Source organism: Pleurodeles waltl, chromosome 9 (assembly GCF_031143425.1).
Source record: "Pleurodeles waltl isolate 20211129_DDA chromosome 9, aPleWal1.hap1.20221129, whole genome shotgun sequence".
NCBI classification, from domain to species: Eukaryota; Metazoa; Chordata; class Amphibia; order Caudata; family Salamandridae; genus Pleurodeles; species Pleurodeles waltl.
The window spans coordinates 708,326,079-708,345,443 of record NC_090448.1 but is presented as its reverse complement, the minus strand read 5'-3'; positions in this window follow the sequence as shown (position 1 = coordinate 708,345,443).

Sequence of the window (19,365 nt, the reverse complement as noted above, 5' to 3'; positions counted from 1 at the left end):
CTCAACCTCATCACTACAGTATTTCGCATACGGCAACACCTCGTCAATCGACTTCGCTTACCAACAGATCAAGTGATTCTTAATCATCTGGCTAACCTCTGGTCTCAACCCTTCAACAAATCTGAACACAAGATGGTTCATGTCTTTCGGTTCAATGGTCTCAGTACCACTGTAATGTTTGAATGCCTTCAACAATCTCTCATTGTAAGCATGTATTGATTCCTTAACCTCCTGCGAGGTCCGGCCGATTTTCTGCCAATCAGTCACTTTCGGCGACACTTTCTGCTTCAAAAACTCAATTACTTTATAATAGTACTTCATCACCTCCTCAGAGGGTGCTCCGGTCACCTTATCCCTTGCCTGTTCCTGTGTCGGCCAGTCTACCCCTCTCTTGCACTCAAGCCATAAATCGGGCAGAACAATGATTTCAAACAAGGTATTCAAGTCTTCCCAGAGACACTTCGCAAGCTTCACAAACCTATCTGTTTGTTGGTACCACTCGATCGGCTTCTCCCTCAACCTGGGATAATCATTAGTAAAAGATAGGATGTCTCCTCGGGACCATGGTACATGGATTAGAACCCCACCAGCTGTTTCTCTCATCTGTAGTATCTTTACTGATTCTGTATCTGGTGTGGATCTAGTTTTACTCGAACCCGGGCTGTCACCTTTCTCCTTGTCTCTTTTCTTAGCCCATCTGCCTTCCCACTTTTCTAATGCTCCCCAGATTTGCGCACTTTCCAATATTTCTTTTAAATGCGCTTTCATTCCGGCAGACCTCATGTGGTCAAAGTCTTTTGAATCAAAGTCTAACCTGTAACTTCTTTTCAAGTGTTTAGTATTTGCAATGTCAATATTGTATTTGTCTGCCAAGTTAGCTAATTTCTGATGTACCTTGCCTACTTCTTTAGTAATCTTAGGGCACAGATATCTCAATTCTGCTTCTGTGTATGATTCTAATCTGTTTACCCCCATTGTTCCTTCCACTAATTCAGCAGCTTCCACGCCCAGTCTCACAAAGTTCAGGTAATCATCATTCTCTGACCTTTCCGGTTCCACTGCATTTACTGTAGTCTTTTGTGTAGTAAAGGTCTTCTCTAACCACTCATTCAATTGTTGTACCGTAAAACCTTGCAGTGAAATGTTCCCCGCATGCATCATCGGCGACTGTGAAGCATTCGTACTTATTGTTTGTGGGGTTAACACCCCCAGCCCTGCCTGTCTCATTGCTTCCAACGGTGCTTCAACTGGGCTAAGGTCTATCAAAGACCTTGGCTTTTCAATTGCTAGCTCTCCTGGGGCCATTAACTGAGGGGTTCCTATGGACCCTCCTCTTATTACATCTTGGGTCATTACTCCCTGATCACATACACCAGGCTTACCTTGTGCATATAATGGCACCGGTGGACCAACAGTAATTGGCAATGATATTGCAGCTGGTGTCTGACCTGGTCCCAAACCTCGTGGATCAGCAACTCCAAAGGTCTGATCCAGTGAAGCTGGGGCAGGTATTAATGGAGGACCTGCTGCTGATTATACCCTGGTATCAGTTGTGGCTGCGGCTGGGGCAGCAATTGCGGAGTTGACTCAATCTGCACTAACCTTGATTTTGTATATATCGGGTCTGGCGGCACTATCAGGTTTGTAGTAGTCTCTAGTACTGGGACGTCTGGATAGATTCTCTGTATCTGCAGTGGAAGTTGCAACTGTATCTGCATGTCTGGCGCAGTGGGTACACTGACACCATTCTGTATCAAACCCGTATCACTAGTCTGTACTGTATCAGTAACTCCCTTCTCCTGCGTCTGGTTCCCAGGACCCGTACTAGTGCTCGGACATTATCGCTTACCGCATAAGGTGGCGGCCGATCGTGTAATATCTGATTTAGGAATTCTTCATCATCTGAATCATCTTCTTCTTCTCAAGATCGCTTAGTTTCTTTAGGCTTACTAGAGTCCTTGTCTGTTTTACAGGTGGCTTTCTTTCCCTGCGTCTCATCTCCCTCTGTTATTGCTGGGAACAATTTTAATCCATCAACTATTCCCCGTCTCCACATTTTGCTTTCATTATCCCACCTAGCTTCCGCATAAGTCTTTTCTGCCCTTTTTATTCTCCCTTGGAATTTTTCTTGTCTCTGTTTAAGGGCCATTAAATCCCAAATCGCTAAAGGCTCATACTGGGCTGGCCTCGGAGGTGGTTTCTGTACACTTAACATCCACCTTAAATTCTCTAGTACCCTCGTATTGAACGTCCCATGTTCTGGGAACGCCAAACATCCCTCTTCTTCTGTCAATTTGCGCCACTGTTTCATCCATAAACAAGGCGCAACACCTTTTTCCTCCATAACTATGTAAGCCAGAGTTCCCTCAGGCGGTGTAGGCTCCCCTTCACTCGCCATAATGTATGCGTCTCCTTTCATATTACTCTTAAAAGCCTTGACAAAATTCATCTTTGCGTTTTTCTCTTGTTTGTATTTAATCAGAAAGTGACTTTAGTTTCCAGGACACTCTTCACCCACCTTTCTCAACCTATTGCCTCTCACGGACGGCAGCCAATCCGTGCGCGACCCCTCTCGTCAACTGACCTATCTCAGCGCGGCACCACTGAAGTCACACTCACACACTGCAGCTGACAAGGTCTTGCGGCTCGTCCGCCCCTCACTGGATTCACACTAAACTAATGCAAAATTACTGCGAGCACCTCCAACAACAACACATTTTTGCCGGTTTACTACAGGAAGGATAACACATTTGCTTTAGAACTTTACAGAGATTTCACTTGAAGCCTCGGCCGCTACTTTCTCCTTCTCAGTTCCCGCACCCACAAGCAGAATTCGACCCGCAAATCCTACTCTCGACTTGTCAATGGTTCATCCTAGTGCACTTTAGAACTTGCCAAATCTCCATTGAAGGTTTCACACATACAATTTGACTCAAACTCGACTTGTCAGCCACGCCCGATTGACCTATCAAACTGCACAAATTACAACATAATCCCAAGTGTCTCCCACACTTGTCAATATACTCCGGAGTCTTAGACCACCACAGGCCCGTACATGAACAACCAACCACGTGGATAATTTTGAGCACAAAGCGCCACACTCATATGAAGTACGCCGACTTCCCTACTCTCATACTGCGGAGTACGCCCACTCCTACTAAAACAACATTTACCTGGCCTAAATACACACAAACTTCACAAATCACCTACAAAATGCATAAGCTGAGCAAGCGCAAACCCTATATCACACATATTATGACGCCGAGAACATTCCCAATTCACTTAGGCAGGCTTCGAGATCCCGGGAAAGTCATGGTGAATTTAGAAACACATCATACCTCCAATTTGCATTATCTCAGAAAAACAGTCTAAACAATGATTCTCCGTCCTAGGGTCCCAAAGGGCCAAACCGTCGCTCTGCTACAAGAACTGCTAACGCGTCCCTCTATGATAATTTATTACACATCAGGACTCGTTTTAGGCCAATGAATCTTTTGACCCAGTTGAGAGACACCTTAGGACGAGATAGCTAATCAATATATCAATCAATACTTCAATAATATCATCAATATTTATCACAACAATACATTCACTTTAGTCAAAGTCATTAATCAATTCAAAGACGCTACCATGACCTTTCAGTCATGAATAACCACACCTTGTTTAGTAGAATTTCATAAGTTTTATTCCCTATTAGTTACAATCTAGAAGCAAATGTGTTAATCTCAACACCAAAAAGCATAACAACATAGTCACAATATGGCAACTGTGATAAGATTTCATTAAGGCGAAAATCACAAACATCAAAACATAACACGGCGTGAACATAAATCAATTTAGCAGAGTGTCAATAACGTGTCAGTTCAACAAAGCATAGTCTCAGTTGTTTGTCTATTTGCGTCAGTTTGGTGAACACCTGTCCTAACCACTGATTAGCATTCGCATGTTGGGCTTCATGCAAAACAATTTAGAACACTAATTTGGAAAACATCTAGCTAAGGTCTCTGTCAAAAGCAAGCAGTTGGTACATAGAAAGGAAAAGCAAACAGACAAATCACAATCGCATTGTCATAATTACCCTCCAAAGTTTAGGTCAGCGCACAGGTTCAGTCTTCGTCTTCAGGACATCAATCAAATCGCCGTCAGTCAGAACTCAGCTCCGGGGCAAACGGGCACTTTCCTCATATGGAGGTAAAGTGTAACATGGACAATTCTAAGGGCAAGGATGGTTTTAAGTAACCAACTAAGTCACAAAACAGAGTGACAGAGTTTCTGGATAAAATCAATAGCATTCCCTACCTAATTCCTTTGACTTCCCGTGACATGGGTTTTTATCCCTTTTCCATTATACATTCCCCCAAAATTCTATTGGACATTTGCTATACCCCATTATCTTTAACCTATCATAAAACACATTAGGTAATCTAACTCTTCACCCCTAATATTTTTACAAGTTTTTGATTGGTCTTCATAATTGACGTCTTCAGAGGTGCTACGTCCGGTATGATTTCATCCTTTTGTAATTCTATGCACATCTTTTGGTCAGCAGTTCCATTGTCTTCACCGGTTTGAATGACCTTGTGTAGGAGGCTGGACTGGCTTGTAGTGAGTACCAAGGGGTACTTACACCTTGCACCAGGCCCAGGTATCCCTTATTAGTGTATAGGGTGTCTAGCAGCTTAGGCTGATAGATAATGGTAGCTTAGCAGAGTAGCTTAGGCTGAACTAGGAGACGAGTGAAGCTCCTACAGTACCACTAGTGTCATATGCACAATATCATAAGAAAACACAATACACAGATATACTAAAAATAAAGGTACTTTATTTTTATGACAATATGCCAAAGTATCTCAGTGAGTACCCTCAGTATGAGGATAGCAAATATACACAAGATATAAGTACACAATACCAAAAATATGCAGTATAGTATTAGAAAACAGTGCAAACTATGTATAGTTACAATAGGATGCAATGGGGACACATAGGGATAGGGGCAACACAAACCATATACTCCAAAAGTGGAATGCGAACCACGAATGGACCCCAAACCTATGTGACGTTGTAGAGGGTCGCTGGGACTGTAAGAAAACAGTTAGGGTTAGAAAAATAGCCCACCCCAAGACCCTGAAAAGTGAGTGCAAAGTGCACTAAAGTCCCCCAAAGGACATAGAAGTCGTGATAGGGGAATTCTGCAGGAAAGACACAAACCAGCAATGCAACAACAATGGATTTCCAGTCGAGGGTACCTGTGGAACAAGGGGACCAAGTCCAAAAGTCACAAGCAAGTCGGAGATGGGCAGATGCCCAGGAAATGCCAGCTGTGGGTGCAAAGAAGCTGCTACTGGACAGTAGAAGCTGAGGATTCTGCAGGAACGACAAGGGCTAGAGACTTCCCCTTTGGAGGATGGATCCCTCACTCCGTGGAGAGTCGTGCCGAAGTGTTTTCCTGAAGAAAGACCGCCAACAAGCCTTGCTAGCTGCAAGTCGTGCGGTTAGCGTTTTTGGATGCTGCTGTGGCCCAGGAGGGACCAGGATGTCGCCAATTGCGTCAGGGGACAGAGGGGGCACCCAGCAAGACAAGGAGCCCTCTCAGAAGCAGGCAGCACCCGCAGAAGTGCCGGAACAGGCACTATGAAGAAGAGTGAAACAGTGCTCATCCGAAGTCGCACAAAGGAGTCCCACGTCGCCGGAGGACAACTTAGAAAGTCGTGCAATGCAGGTTAGAGTGCCGTGGACCCAGGCTTGGCTGTGCACAAAGGATTTCCACCGGAAGTGCACAGAGGCCGGAGTAGCTGCAAAAGTTGCGGTTCCCAACAATGCAGTCTGGCGTGGGGAGGCAAGGACTTACCTCCACCAAACTTGGACTGAAGAGTCACTGGACTGTGGGAGTCACTTGGACAGAGTTGCTGGATTCAAGGGACCTCGCTCGTCATGCTGAGAGGAGACCCAGGGTACCGGTGATGCAGTTCTTTGGTGCCTGCGGTAGTAGGGGGAAGATTCCGTCGACCCACGGGAGATTTCTTCGGAGCTTCTAGTGTAGAGAGGAGGCAGACTACCCCCACAGCATGCACCACCAGGAAAACAGTCGAGAAGGCGGCAGGATCAGCGTTACAGAGTTGCAGTAGTCGTCTTCGCTACTTTGTTGCAGTTTTGCAGGCTTCCAGCGCGGTCAGCAGTCGATTCCTTGGCAGAAGGTGAAGAGAGAGATGCAGAGGAACTCGGATGAGCTCTTGCATTCGTTATCTAAGGAAATCCCCAAAGCAGAGACCCTAAATAGCCAGAAAAGAGGGTTTGGCTACATAGGAGAGAAGATAGGCTAGCAACACCTGAAGGAGCCTATCAGGAGGAGTCTCTGACGTCACCTGCTGGCCCTGGCCACTCAGAGCAGTCCAGTGTGCCAGCAGCACCTCTGTTTCCAAGATGGCAGAGGTCTGGAGCACACTGGAGGAGCTCTGGGCACCTCCCAGGGGAGGTGCAGGTCAGGGGAGTGGTTACTCCCCTTTCCTTTGTCCAGTTTCGCACCAGAGCAGGGCTGAGGGGTCCCTGAACCGGTGTAGACTGGCTTATGCAGAAATGGGCACCACCTGTGCCCATGAAAGCATTTCCAGAGGCTGGGAGAGGCTACTCCTCCCCAGCCCTGACACCTTTTTCCAAAGGGAGAGGGTGTAACACCCTCTCTCTGAGGAAGTCCTTTGTTCTGCCATCCTGGGCCAAGCCTGGCTGGACCCCAGGAGGGCAGAAACCTGTCTGAGGGGTTGGCAGCAGCAGCAGCTGCAGTGAAACCCCGGGAAAGGTAGTTTGGCAGTGCCAGGGTCTGAGCTACAGACCCGTGGGATCATGGGATTGTGCCAACCATGCCAGGATGGCATAGAGGGGGCAATTCCATGATCATAGACATGTTACATGGCCATATTCGGAGTTACCATTGTGAAGCTACACATAGGTAGTGACCTATGTGTAGTGCACGCGTGTAATGGTGTCCCCGCACTCACAAAGTCTGGGGAATTTGCCCTGAACAATGTGGGGGCACCTTGGCTAGTGCCAGAGTGCCCACACACGAAGTAACTTTGCACCTAACCTTTACCAGGTAAAGGTTAGACATATAGGTAACTTATAAGTTACTTAAGTGCAGTGGTAAATGGCTGTGAAATAACCTGGACGTTATTTCACTCAGGCTGCAGTGGCAGGCCTGTGTAAGAATTGTCAGAGCTCCCTATGGGTGGCAAAAGAAATGCTGCAGCACTTAGGGATCTCCTGGAACCCCAATACCCTGGGTACCTCAGTACCATATACTAGGGAATTATAAGGGTGTTCCAGTATGCCAATGTAAATTGGTGAAATTGGTCACTAGCCTGTTAGTGACAATTTGAAAGAAATGAGAGAGCATAACCACTGAGGTTCTGGATAGCAGAGCCTCAGTGAGATAGTTACTCATAACACAGGTAACACATTCAGGGCACACTTATGAGCACTGGGGCCCTGGCTGGCAGGGTCCCAGTGACACATACAACTAAAACAACATATATACAGTGAAAAAATGGGGGTAACATGCCAGGCAAGATGGTACTTTCCTACACAACCCCCCCCCCAAACGAAGGACAATAAGACTAGTCATTCCCTGATGGGTCTTCATTGTCTAAGTGGAAATATCTGGAGAGTCCATCTGCATTGGAGTGGCTACTCCCAGGTCTATGTTCCACTGTATAGTCCATTCCCTGTAGGGATATGGACCACCTCAACAATTTAGGATTTTCACCTTTCATTTGTTTTAGCCAAAGTAGAGGTTTGTGGTCCGTCTGAACAATGAAGTGAGTGCCAAACAGGTATGGCCTCAACTTCTTCAGTGCCCAGACCACAGCAAAGGCCTCCCTCTCTATGGCAGACCAACGCTTTTCTCTAGGGGGTCAACCTTCTACCAATAAAAGCAATAGGTTGATCCTGGCCCTCAGAATTGAGTTGTGATAGGACTGCCCCTACTCCTAATTCAGATGCATCAGTTTGGACATAGAATTCTTTTGAGTAACAAGGGCTTTTCAGGACAGGTGCAGAGCACATGGCCTGCTTCAGCTCCTCAAAAGCTTTCTGACAGTTTGCTGTCCATAATACCTTCTTAGGCATTTTCTTTGATGTGAGGTCATTAAGAGGGGCTGCAATGGAGCCATAGTTCTTAATGAACCTCCTATAGTACCCAGTGAGGCCTAAAAAGGCTCTCACCTGAGTCTGAGTAGTAGGGGGAACCCAATCTATAATAGTTTGGATTTTCCCCTGAAGTGGTGCAATCTGTTCCCCACCAACAAGGTGTCCCAGATAAACCACCTTCCGCTGCCCTATCTGGCACTTTGAAGCCTTGATAGAGAGGCCTGCCTTTTGCTGGGCCTCCAAAACTTTCCATAGGTGGACCAGGTGATCATCCCAGCTGGAGCTAAAGACACCTATATCGTCCAAATATGCTGCACTAAAAGCTTCCAGCCCTTGCAGGACTGTGTTCACCAACCTTTGAAAAGTGGCAGGTGCATTTTTCAATCCAAAAGGCATTACTGTGAATTGGTAATGTCCTCCAATGGTTGAAAATGCAGTTTTAGGTTTAGCATCTTCTGATAATTTGATCTGCCAATACCCTGCAGTCAAATCAAAAGTGCTTAGATACTTGGCAGATGCCAGTGTATCTATGAGCTCATCTGCCCTGGGTATAGGGTGAGCGTCAGTTTTAGTTACCTGGTTGAGACCTCTGTAGTCTACACAAAACCGCATTTCCTTCTTTCCATCCTTGGAATGAGGTTTTGGTACAAGTACCACAGGAGAAGCCCATGGACTTTCAGAGTGCTCAACCACTCCCAGTTCTAATATTTTCTGCACCTCTTGCTTTATGCAGTCCCTGACATGGTCAGGCTGCCTATAGATCTTACTTTTGACAGGCAAGCTGTCTCCAGTATCTATAGTGTGCTCACACCAAGAAGTGGTACCTGGCACAGTAGAGAAGAGTTCAGAAAACTGACCCAGGAGATTTATGTAGTGGTCTTTCTACTCGGCAGTAAGATAATCTGCCAGTACAACACCTTCCACTAGAGCATCTTGTTCTGTGGAAGAGAAGAGATCAGGGAGAGGATCACTGTCTTCTTCCTGTCCCTCATCAGTTGCCATGAGCAGGGTGAGATCAGCCCTGTCATAGTAGGGTTTCAGGCGATTGACATGGAGCACCCTAAGGGGACTCCTGGCAGTGCCTAAGTCAACTAAGTAGGTGACTTCACCCTTTTTCTCAACTATTGTGTGGGGTCCACTCCATTTATCCTGGAGTTCTCTTGGGGCTACAGGCTCCAAGACCCACACTTTCTGCCCTGGTTGGTACTGAACCAAAACAGCCTTCTGATCATGCCATTTCTTCTGGAGCTCTTGGCTGGCCTGAAGGTTTTTACTGGCCTTTTTCATGTACTCAGCCATCCTTGATCTGAGGCCAAGTACATAGTCCACTATGTCTTGCTTTGGAGCTTTTAAAGGTTGTTCCCAACCCTCCTTAACAAGTGTTAGGGGACCTCTCACAGGGTGTCCAAAAAGAAGTTCAAAGGGGCTGAAGCCCACTCCTTTCTGGGGTACCTCCCTGTAAGCAAAAGGGAGGCATGGTAAAAGGATATCCCATCTCCTGCTGAGTTTTTCAGGGAGTCCCATAATCATGCCTTTGAGAGTTTTGTTAAATCTCTCCACCAGTCCATTAGTTTGTGGATGATAGGGTGTGGTGAACTTGTATGTCACCCCACACTCTTTCCACATGGCCTTTAAGTAAGCAGACATGAAATTGCTTCCCCTGTCTGATACCACCTCTTTTGGGAAGCCCACCCTGGAAAAGATTCCCAGGATGGCTTTTGCCACTGCAGGAGCTGTAGTGGTCATTAGAGGAATTGCTTCAGGATATCTGGTGGCATGGTCCACTACCACCAAGATAAACCTATTGCCTGAAGCAGTAGGAGGGTCAAGGGGGCCAACTATGTCAACCCCTACCCTTTCAAAGGGAACCCCAACCACAGGCAGTGGAATAAGGGGTGCCTTTGGAGTGCCACCTGTTTTGCCACTGGCTTGACAGGTTTCACAGGACTTACAAAAATCTTTTGTGTCCTCAGACATTCTAGGCCAATGAAACAGGGGAACAAGCCTATCCCAAGTTTTCATTTGCCCCAAATGTCCAGCTAAGGGAATGTCGTGAGCAAGAGTTAGGAGGAACTTTCTGTACTCCCGAGGAATCACCAATCTCCTGGCAGCTCCAGGTTTTGGATCCCTTGCTTCAGTGTACAAGAGGTTGTCCTCCCAGTAAACTCTGTGAGAGTCACTGACATCCCCATTTGCTTGTTTGACAGCTTGCTGCCTTAGACCCTCTAGCGTGGGACAGGTCTGCTGTGCCACACTCAGCTCCTCCCTGGCAGGCCCCCCTTCACCCAAAAGCTCAGCAGTGTCTGCTTCCAGCTCCTCTGGTGTAGGTTCTGCACAGGGTGGAAATTCTTCTTCCTCAGAAATAGAATCCACTGTAGAGGGAGGGATAGTAGGTAGTGCTTTACTTCTACTAGCCCTAGCTTTAGGGAGCACTTGGTCCATTCTTCCAGGATCCAAGTCACCCTGTCCTTTTTGCTTTTTGGCCTGAGCCCTGGTCAAAGCAAAAATATGCCCTGGAATGCCCAGCATTGCTGCATGAGCCCCCAACTCCACTTCTGCCCAAGCTGGTGTCTCTAAATCATTCCCTAATAGACAGTCTACAGGTAAATCTGAGGCAACCACAACTTTCTTTGGGCCAGTAACCCCCCCCCAGTTGAGATTCACAACAGCCATGGGGTGGCTAAGGGTGTTGTTATGAGCATCGGTTACTTGGTACTGGTGACCAAGTAGGTGTTGTTCAGGGTGGACCAGTTTCTCTATTACCATTGTAACACTGGCACCTGTGTCCCTGTAGGCCTGAACCTCAACACCATTTATTAGGGGTAGTTGCTTGTACTTATCCATGTTAAGGGGACAAGCAACTAAGGTGGCTAAATCAATAGCCCCCTCAGAGACTAACACAGCCTCTGTGGTCTCTCTAACAAGACCAACCCCAACTAAGTTACCAAAAGTGAGCCCAGCTACTCCCTTGGATTGGCTATTAGTGGGTTTGCTCCCACCACCACTGCTATTAGTAGGGACACTAGGTGTAGCAGTAGGGGTTGTAGTGGTAGGAGGCTTGGTGCTTTTCTTTGGACAACTGGGATCTGTTGTCCAATGGCCTTTTATTTTACATAAATAGCACCATGGTTTCTTTTCTTTGTTTTGATTTGAAGAGGATTTGGACCCACCACCCCCACCAGAGTGTTTTTGTGGGCCTGATGAAGACTCATTTTTAGATTTGTCCCCACCCTTGTCAGAAGACTTACCATCCTTCTTCTTATTGCCATCTTTGTTACCCCCTGTATGAACTTTTCTGTTCACCCTTGTTCTGACCCATTTGTCTGCCTTCTTTCCCAATTCTTGGGGAGAGGTCAGATCAGAGTCCACCAAGTACTGGTGCAACAAATCAGACACACAATTATTAAGAATATGCTCTCTCAGGATCAAGTTATACAGGCTTTCATAATCAGTAACTTTACTGCCATGTAACCACCCCTCGAAGGCCTTTACTGAATGGTCAACAAAATCAACACAGTCTTGTGAAGACTCCTTTTTGGTCTCTCTGAACTTCATCCTGTACTGTTCAGTGGTTAAGCCATAACCATCCAGGAGTGCATTCTTAAGAACTGTAAAATTATTGGCATCACTTTCTTTCACAGTAAGGAGCCTATCCCTACCCTTTCCACTAAATGATAGCCATAGGATAGCAGCCCACTGCCTTTGAGGGACATCCTGTACAACACAGGCCCTCTCAAGAGCAGCAAACCACTTGTTAATGTCATCCCCCTCCTTATAAGGGGGAACTATCTTGTGCAGATTCCTAGAATCATGCTCTTTTGCAGGATGACTATTGGGAATACTGCTGCTGCCACCATGGGTTTCTAAACCCAACTTCTGTCTTTCCCTTTCCACTTCTAAGGACTGTCTATCCAAATCCAGCTGTTGCTTCTTAAGCTTCAGTCTGGTTTGTTCCACTTTCAATCTATTGAGCTCCCTTTCTAACACTCTGTCTTCAGGGTGGGTGGGTGAGACATTCCTTGAAACAGAAGTATAGTGAGAATGAACAGAAGGAGACCCATCCCTTACTGAAGGCATCCTAACAGCTTGGTTAACAGAAACATCACTTCTACTATGGTGAGAAGGAATACTCTTGCTATGATGTGAGACAACACTATCAGTATCGTGTGACTCAACATCAGTACCATCTATGCTAGGCTGTCTAGTAATGGGCAGGCTAGGAAGTTTCTTTCCTGAATCTTTTTCTAGGGGTGTCCCTGGATCAGATTGTGAACCATTAGCTACTTTTTCAACAGATGGGGCACCTTTGGCCTTATCCTGTTCTATAAGCATGTTAACCAACAGTTCTCTGGGGGGATTCTTCCCTACACTTAAACCTCTTTCTACGCAGAGACTCCTTGCTCCTTTCCAGCTAAGGTGATCATAAGCAATTTTGGACAGATCAACAGTTTGGCCTGTACCAGACATTTTAGAAAGTGTTTAAGTGACAGAAAAAGTGAGAAAAAAGTTTTTTTAGGACTTTTGAAAGGACAGAAAAAAAACTTTTAAAACTTTTAAGAACTTTTTAGAAAGTTTAGAGGTACTTTTCAGCACTTAGAAAAGAGTGAAAAGAGGAAATGCAAAACTTTTTGGTTAGGTGTACATACACTGAACTTGTTTTGTATATTTTTCTCTTATGAAAAGTACAATGACAAAAGTGGTAAGCAGTTGCAAATGACTTATCCCACCGCTGCACAACCAATGTAGGAGGCTGGACTGGCTTGTAGTGAGTACCAAGGGGTACTTACACCTTGCACCAGGCCCAGGTATCCCTTATTAGTGTATATGGTGTCTAGCAGCTTAGGCTGATAGATAAAGGTAGCTTAGCAGAGCAGCTTAGGCTGAACTAGGAGACGAGTGAAGCCCCTACAGTACCACTAGTGTCATATGCACAATATCATAAGAAAACACAATACACAGATATACTAAAAATAAAGGTACTTTATTTTTATGACAATATGCCAAAGTATCTCAGTGAGTACCCTCAGTATGGGGATAGCAAATATACACAAGATATATGTACACAATACCAAAAATATGCAGTATAGTATTAGAAAACAGTGCAAACAATGTATAGTTACAATAGGATGCAATGGGGACACATAGGAATAGGGGCAACACAAACCATATACTCCAAAAGTGGAATGCGAACCACGAATGGACCCAAAACCTATGTGACCTTGTAGAGGGTCGCTGGGACTGTAAGAAAACAGTTAGGGTTAGAAAAATAGCCCACCCCAAGACCCTGAAAAGTGAGTGCAAAGTGCACTAAAGTTCCCCAAAGGACATAGAAGTCGTGATAGGGGAATTCTGCAGGAAAGACACAAACCAGCAATGCAACAACGATGGATTTCCAGTCGAGGGTACCTGTGGAACAAGGGGACCAAGTCCAAAAGTCACAAGCAAGTCGGAGATGGGCAGATGCCCAGGAAATGCCAGCTGTGGGTGCAAAGAAGCTGCTACTGGACAGTAGAAGCTGAGGATTCTGCAGGAACGACAAGGGCTAGAGACTTCCCCTTTGGAGGATGGATCCCTCACGCCGTGGAGAGTTGTGCAGAAGTGTTTTCCTGAAGAAAGACCGCCAACAAGCCTTGCTAGCTGCAAGTCGTGCGGTTAGCGTTTTTGGATGCTGCTGTGGCCCAGGAGGGACCAGGATGTCGCCAATTGCGTCAGGGGGGGCGCCCAGCAAGACAAGGAGCCCTCTCAGAAGCAGGCAGCACCCGCAGAAGTGCCGGAACAGGCACTACGAAGAAGAGTGAAACGGTGCTCACCCGAAGTCGCACAAAGGAGTCCCACGTCGCCGGAGGACAACTTAGAAAGTCGTGCAATGCAGGTTAGAGTGCCGTGGACCCAGGCTTGGCTGTGCACAAAGGATTTCCGCCGGAAGTGCACAGAGGACGGAGTAGCTGCAAAAGTCGCGGTTCCCAGCAATGCAGTCTGGCGTGGGGAGGCAAGGACTTACCTCCACCAAACTTGGACTGAAGAGTCACTGGACTGTGGGAGTCACTTGGACAGAGTTGCTGAATTCAAGGGACCTCGCTCGTCGTGCTGAGAGGAGACCCAGGGTACCGGTGATGCAGTTCTTTGGTGCCTGCGGTAGCAGGGGGAAGATTCCGTCGACCCACGGGAGATTTCTTCGGAGCTTCTAGTGCAGAGAGGAGGCAGACTACCCCCACAGCATGCACCACCAGGAAAACAGTCGAGAAGGCGGCAGGATCAGCGTTATAGAGTTGCAGTAGTCATCTTCGCTACTTTGTTGCAGTTTTGCAGGCTTCCAGCGCGGTCAGCAGTCGATTCCTTGGCAGAAGGTGAAGAGAGAGATGCAGAGGAACTCGGATGAGCTCTTGCATTCGTTATCTAAGGAAATCCCCAAAGCAGAGACCCTAAATAGCCAGAAAAGAGGGTTTGGCTACTTAGGAGAGAAGATAGGCTAGCAACACCTGAAGGAGCCTATCAGGAGGAGTCTCTGACGTCACCATCTGGCCCTGGCCACTCAGAGCAGTCCAGTGTGCCAGCAGCACCTCTGTTTCCAAGATGGCAGAGGTCTGGAGCACACTGGAGGAGCTCTGGGCACCTCCCAGGGGAGGTGCAGGTCAGGGGAGTGGTCACTCCCCTTTCCTTTGTCCAGTTTCGCGCCAGAGCAGGGCTGAGGGGTCCCTGAACCGGTGTAGACTGGCTTATGCAGAAATGGGCACCATCTGTGCCCATGAAAGCATTTCCAGAGGCTGGGGGAGGCTACTCCTCCCCAGCCCTGACACCTTTTTCCAAAGGGAGAGGGTGTAACACCCTCTCTCTGAGGAAGTCCTTTGTTCTGCCATCCTGGGCCAAGCCTGGCTGGACCCCAGGAGGGCAGAAACCTGTCTGAGGGGTTGGCAGCAGCAGCAGCGGAGACCCCGGAAAGGCAGTTTGGCAGTACCCGGGTACTATGCTATAGACCCGAGGGGATCATAGAATTGTCCCCCCAATGCCAGAATGGGATTGGGGTGACAATTCCATGATCTTAGACATGTTACATGGCCATGTTCGGAGTTACCATTGTAACTCTGTACATAGGTAGTGACCTATGTCAAGTGCACGCGTGTAATGGTGTCCCCGCACTCACAAAGTCCGGGGAATTTGCCCTGAACGATGTGGGGGCACCTTGGCGAGTGCCAGGGTGCCCACACACTAAGTAACTTTGCACCCAACCTTCACCAGGTAAAGGTTAGACATATAGGTGACTTATAAGTTACTTAAGTGCAGTGGTAAATGGCTGTGAAATAACGTGGACGTTATTTCACGCAGGCTGCAGTGGCAGGCCTGTGTAAGAATTGTCAGAGCTCCTTATGGGTGGCAAAAGAAATCCTGCAGCCCATAGGGATCTCCTGGAACCCCAATACCCTGGGCACCTCAGTACCATATACTAGGGAATTATATGGGTGTACCAGTATGCCAATGTGAATTGGTAAATTTAGTCACTAGCCTGTTAGTGACAAATTTGGAAAGCAGAGAGAGCATAACCACTGAGGTTCTGGTTAGCAGAGCCTCAGAGAGAAAGTTAGGCATCACACAGGGAACACATATAGGCCACAAACTTGTGAGCACTAGGGTCCTGGCTAGCAGGGTCCCAGTGACACATAACAACATACTGACATTATAGGGTTTTCACTATGGGCACTGGGCCCTGGCTAGCAGGATCCCAGTGAGACAGTGAAAACACCCTGACATATACTCACAAACAGGCCAAAAGTGGGGGTAACAAGGCTAGAAAGAGGCTACTTTCTCACAGTCATGGCAGTATAGCATCTAGTTTAATTGGCCTATGAGCCCTTCTGACCAACAGGGCCCTGCTGTCCTCTTCCCCACCCTGACTTCCATTGCTCCGCTGGACTGGCCAGTGTAAAGCACTGCATGATAGGATGTCTGCACCTGCTCTTGGAGCACTCGTGCTTAAACCTGCAGGGATTCCTGTTTCAGAAACCTTTGTTAAAATTCCAGCAAGCCCCTGATGTTTACCCCCGCAGACACATTCTTGGTCCCGTTATTGTTTGTATTACCCACCCCTGACTGGGCGGGCTGCGGCTGAAATGACTTATTTGATCGGCAAACCACTAGCTGTATGCGTCGAAGCAGTAGATTGGGTGGACTTCATCCACTGCATCAGAAACTCTGCATCTCCGTCCCCCCATGGCTTGTCAGGGTTAACACTGACCCTCACCCTGAATTCCTCATCATAGCTAAGCCAGGCAAACCCCTCAAAATGCATTTGGGCCTTTCGAATAATGTCCATAATATTTAAACAAGGCGATTGCCCTGACGGGGTATTTATCACAGTAGACGCTAGCATAGATTAAAAACGCCGACGTGGGAACCCTAGGTCTCCTGGCCAGCTCCCACTCCTCCTCCTTCAACCCTTCCTTAGCCTGAATATCTCTATGAAGAAGCTTAAATACATCCACGTATTGATGCTTCCATATCCTTCCTTTTGTTTTGTCAGAAAGATGTGACCCTAAAGGCATGGTCAGCCTCATATAGGGCAAACGTTTCATATGCCTTGTATCATCTTTGGCCTCTTCACCACCCCTGTTCCTGCCTTGGCTGTCTCTCCTTGCACATCTGTAGTGCCACCATCTGCTTTTGTATACACCTCTTGTTTCAGTGTGCCCTCCTTTCCCATCACGCAATCCCCCACACCCACACCCACAGATCTGCATACCTTGCTCAATGAACACTCCTCTTTGGCATCCCACACTGCCCACCAATCCTTCTTACCTGGGGGCATATCCACATCCTTTTTCTGCCGCCTGGTAGCTGCGGCCGTCAGCTTCTTCTGCCCTTGAGTGCCTCCTATGTCTGCACCAGATGCAATCAAGACACCAACTCCTGCCTTCGGTGAATCCCCTCCAGGCCCCGCCATCCGCTTGTGACCAACCCCATCATTCTCACAAGCTTCACCTTACTCCCCTACACCAGTCTCTGCATCATAATCCAGCTCCAAAGTATATTTCCATTCATAAGCGTCACTCAACAATTGATCCTTCATTTGTGATGCTGGGGAAGGTCGCACAGACCCTACCTGTGCTGGCCGCTCCTTAGGCAGCCCACCAAGGCATTCTATCCCGCGCTGTAGGGAGGGCTGCATGAAACCCCGCTATTTCTTCAGACCTACATCCTGGGGCCGTCATCCTTGCCGTTGGTGTCACCAACCGAATGCCAGCCTCACCTGCTGGTCTCGAGCCACTGCCCTTCTGGCTGCTACAGCCGGGCACGTCGCCACCTAGAGGAAATACCACTTGACCTAACCCCTTACGCCTGCTCTACCTCTTCCATGTCTGCATTTGCCCACTGCCAATGCCCTTCTGGGCCCTTTCTGAATCCAAACCTTCACTAGAATCCCTTTTGCTTTCTTGAACTGCCTCACCTGTTCCCTCCTGTGTTCCCTAGCCCTGCATAAACTGTAAACTTTCCCATAAGGCCTCAGTCTCCTCCACCGCCCGGTGATGTTCTCTGATCCTGGCCTCGCGCTCCACCAACTGCCCATCTGACTGCTCACTCCCCAGGCCAGCCCGGCCCACACTACATTGGGCCCCCGTCACCTCCCAACTCCTATTTCCACCGAGCACAGCCACGCCTGCTGCGTTACCGAAGTCACACTGGCCCTGGGCAAAAGGCAACACTTCGTACCCCTGCCTGGCACCACCACTACAGTCTCCTGCCTGTTTCCTCTTGCCCACCATGCCCTGTGCCTGTGTCCTGCTTCCCATCTGGCTACTGCCCACCTTGGCCACACTCAAGTCCAGGGGGCCCTCCCAAGCTGCCCCGTCAAACCCCCAGCCCCCAACTCCCCGGACTTCTAGCAGCCCTTTCTGTAGGACCCACTGTGGGGCCCTGGAAAAATCCTGACTGGCTCCAGCCTCTTCACAGGCTGGGGTCACCATGAGGCTCCTAAGCCTCTCTTCTGTCTTGGGCCCCCACCTTTCTTCCCCTTCCCTGCAGCTTTTCCCTTGTATGAGCTGCATGCCGCTACAGCAGCAGCCTTGCCATTTGTCACGGCCCGGGTCTTTTTTCCCATGCCAACCCAGGTCTCCTGCAGTATTCCAGGCCGCATCAGGTGTGCGCGCCCGGCTGCCCCCATGGTCACCAACGCGGCCCGCACTTCTTCATGGTCGGGCCCTAGCAACGTGATGCACTAGCTTCAATCGACGATTGAAACGTGTTAACATTAACATCTAACGGATCTTTGGCAAAAAGCTCCTTACCTATTTCCTCAAGAGCCGGAAGAGGATGTAATTTCCTCTCCTGGCTCATTTAACCCACACTCCACCCATGTGACTTCCCTCCCCCTCCCACTAACCAATCCTGTCTGCCATGCCTCCACCCACAAAGTCTCCTGGGGAAAGACTAGTTCATGATTAGCTCTGCCCGGGACCCTCCAGTGTTATTACTAAGCAATAATAGCACAACAGCGACTAAAAAATTCAGATTAAAACTAATAACAGGCAATTTCTATATGTAATATAAACTCACACTCTAGATTTAAATCCTGTAATAAATGTAACCTTTTTTGCTATGCTTTTTTGGTAGTCGTACAGCAAAATGCTATTCACTTGGCTTCCTGGCTCTAGTCTGTACAGGCATCTGCCTGCAGTTGTGATTCATCTAGCAAAGGTTCGCCATCTCCCGAATCAAATTGGCTTGGGTGGATGGTTTGGAAATTGCTGTTTTCCTTATGAAGTTGTTTTGTAAGAGAGGTGAGTCTTACGACGTAAAAATCTAAAGGGTGTGAATGTTAGTGTCGCAGGTTGTCCGTGCTTGTTGGTTTGTGATGACATACTTCAAGACTGTTGATTGAGTTTATACCATGCTGCAGAATTAAAAAAAGCTACGTTCGTAGAAGTCAATAATCCTTTCTTTTTCACTGACGAAAATGATTCTTGCCTCAGTTTCCTGCTTTTCCCCTCTGTAGCTTTCCTCACTGTCATCCATCCAGCACTGATCCACATTCTTTAAACTCATGTGGGCTTCACTGGCGCAGTCATTTTTTAAACAGATTTTATTGGTTTTTAATAAACAACAATCCAACACATTCCCAAACCCATAGTGTAGTGCTCTGTCAAATTTGTACAGTGAAAAGAAGGCGGGTCACCATATTTACCACCCTCAGGCTAGGAAGAAACATCAGGCGAGTCCACTATAAATTGCCCAACC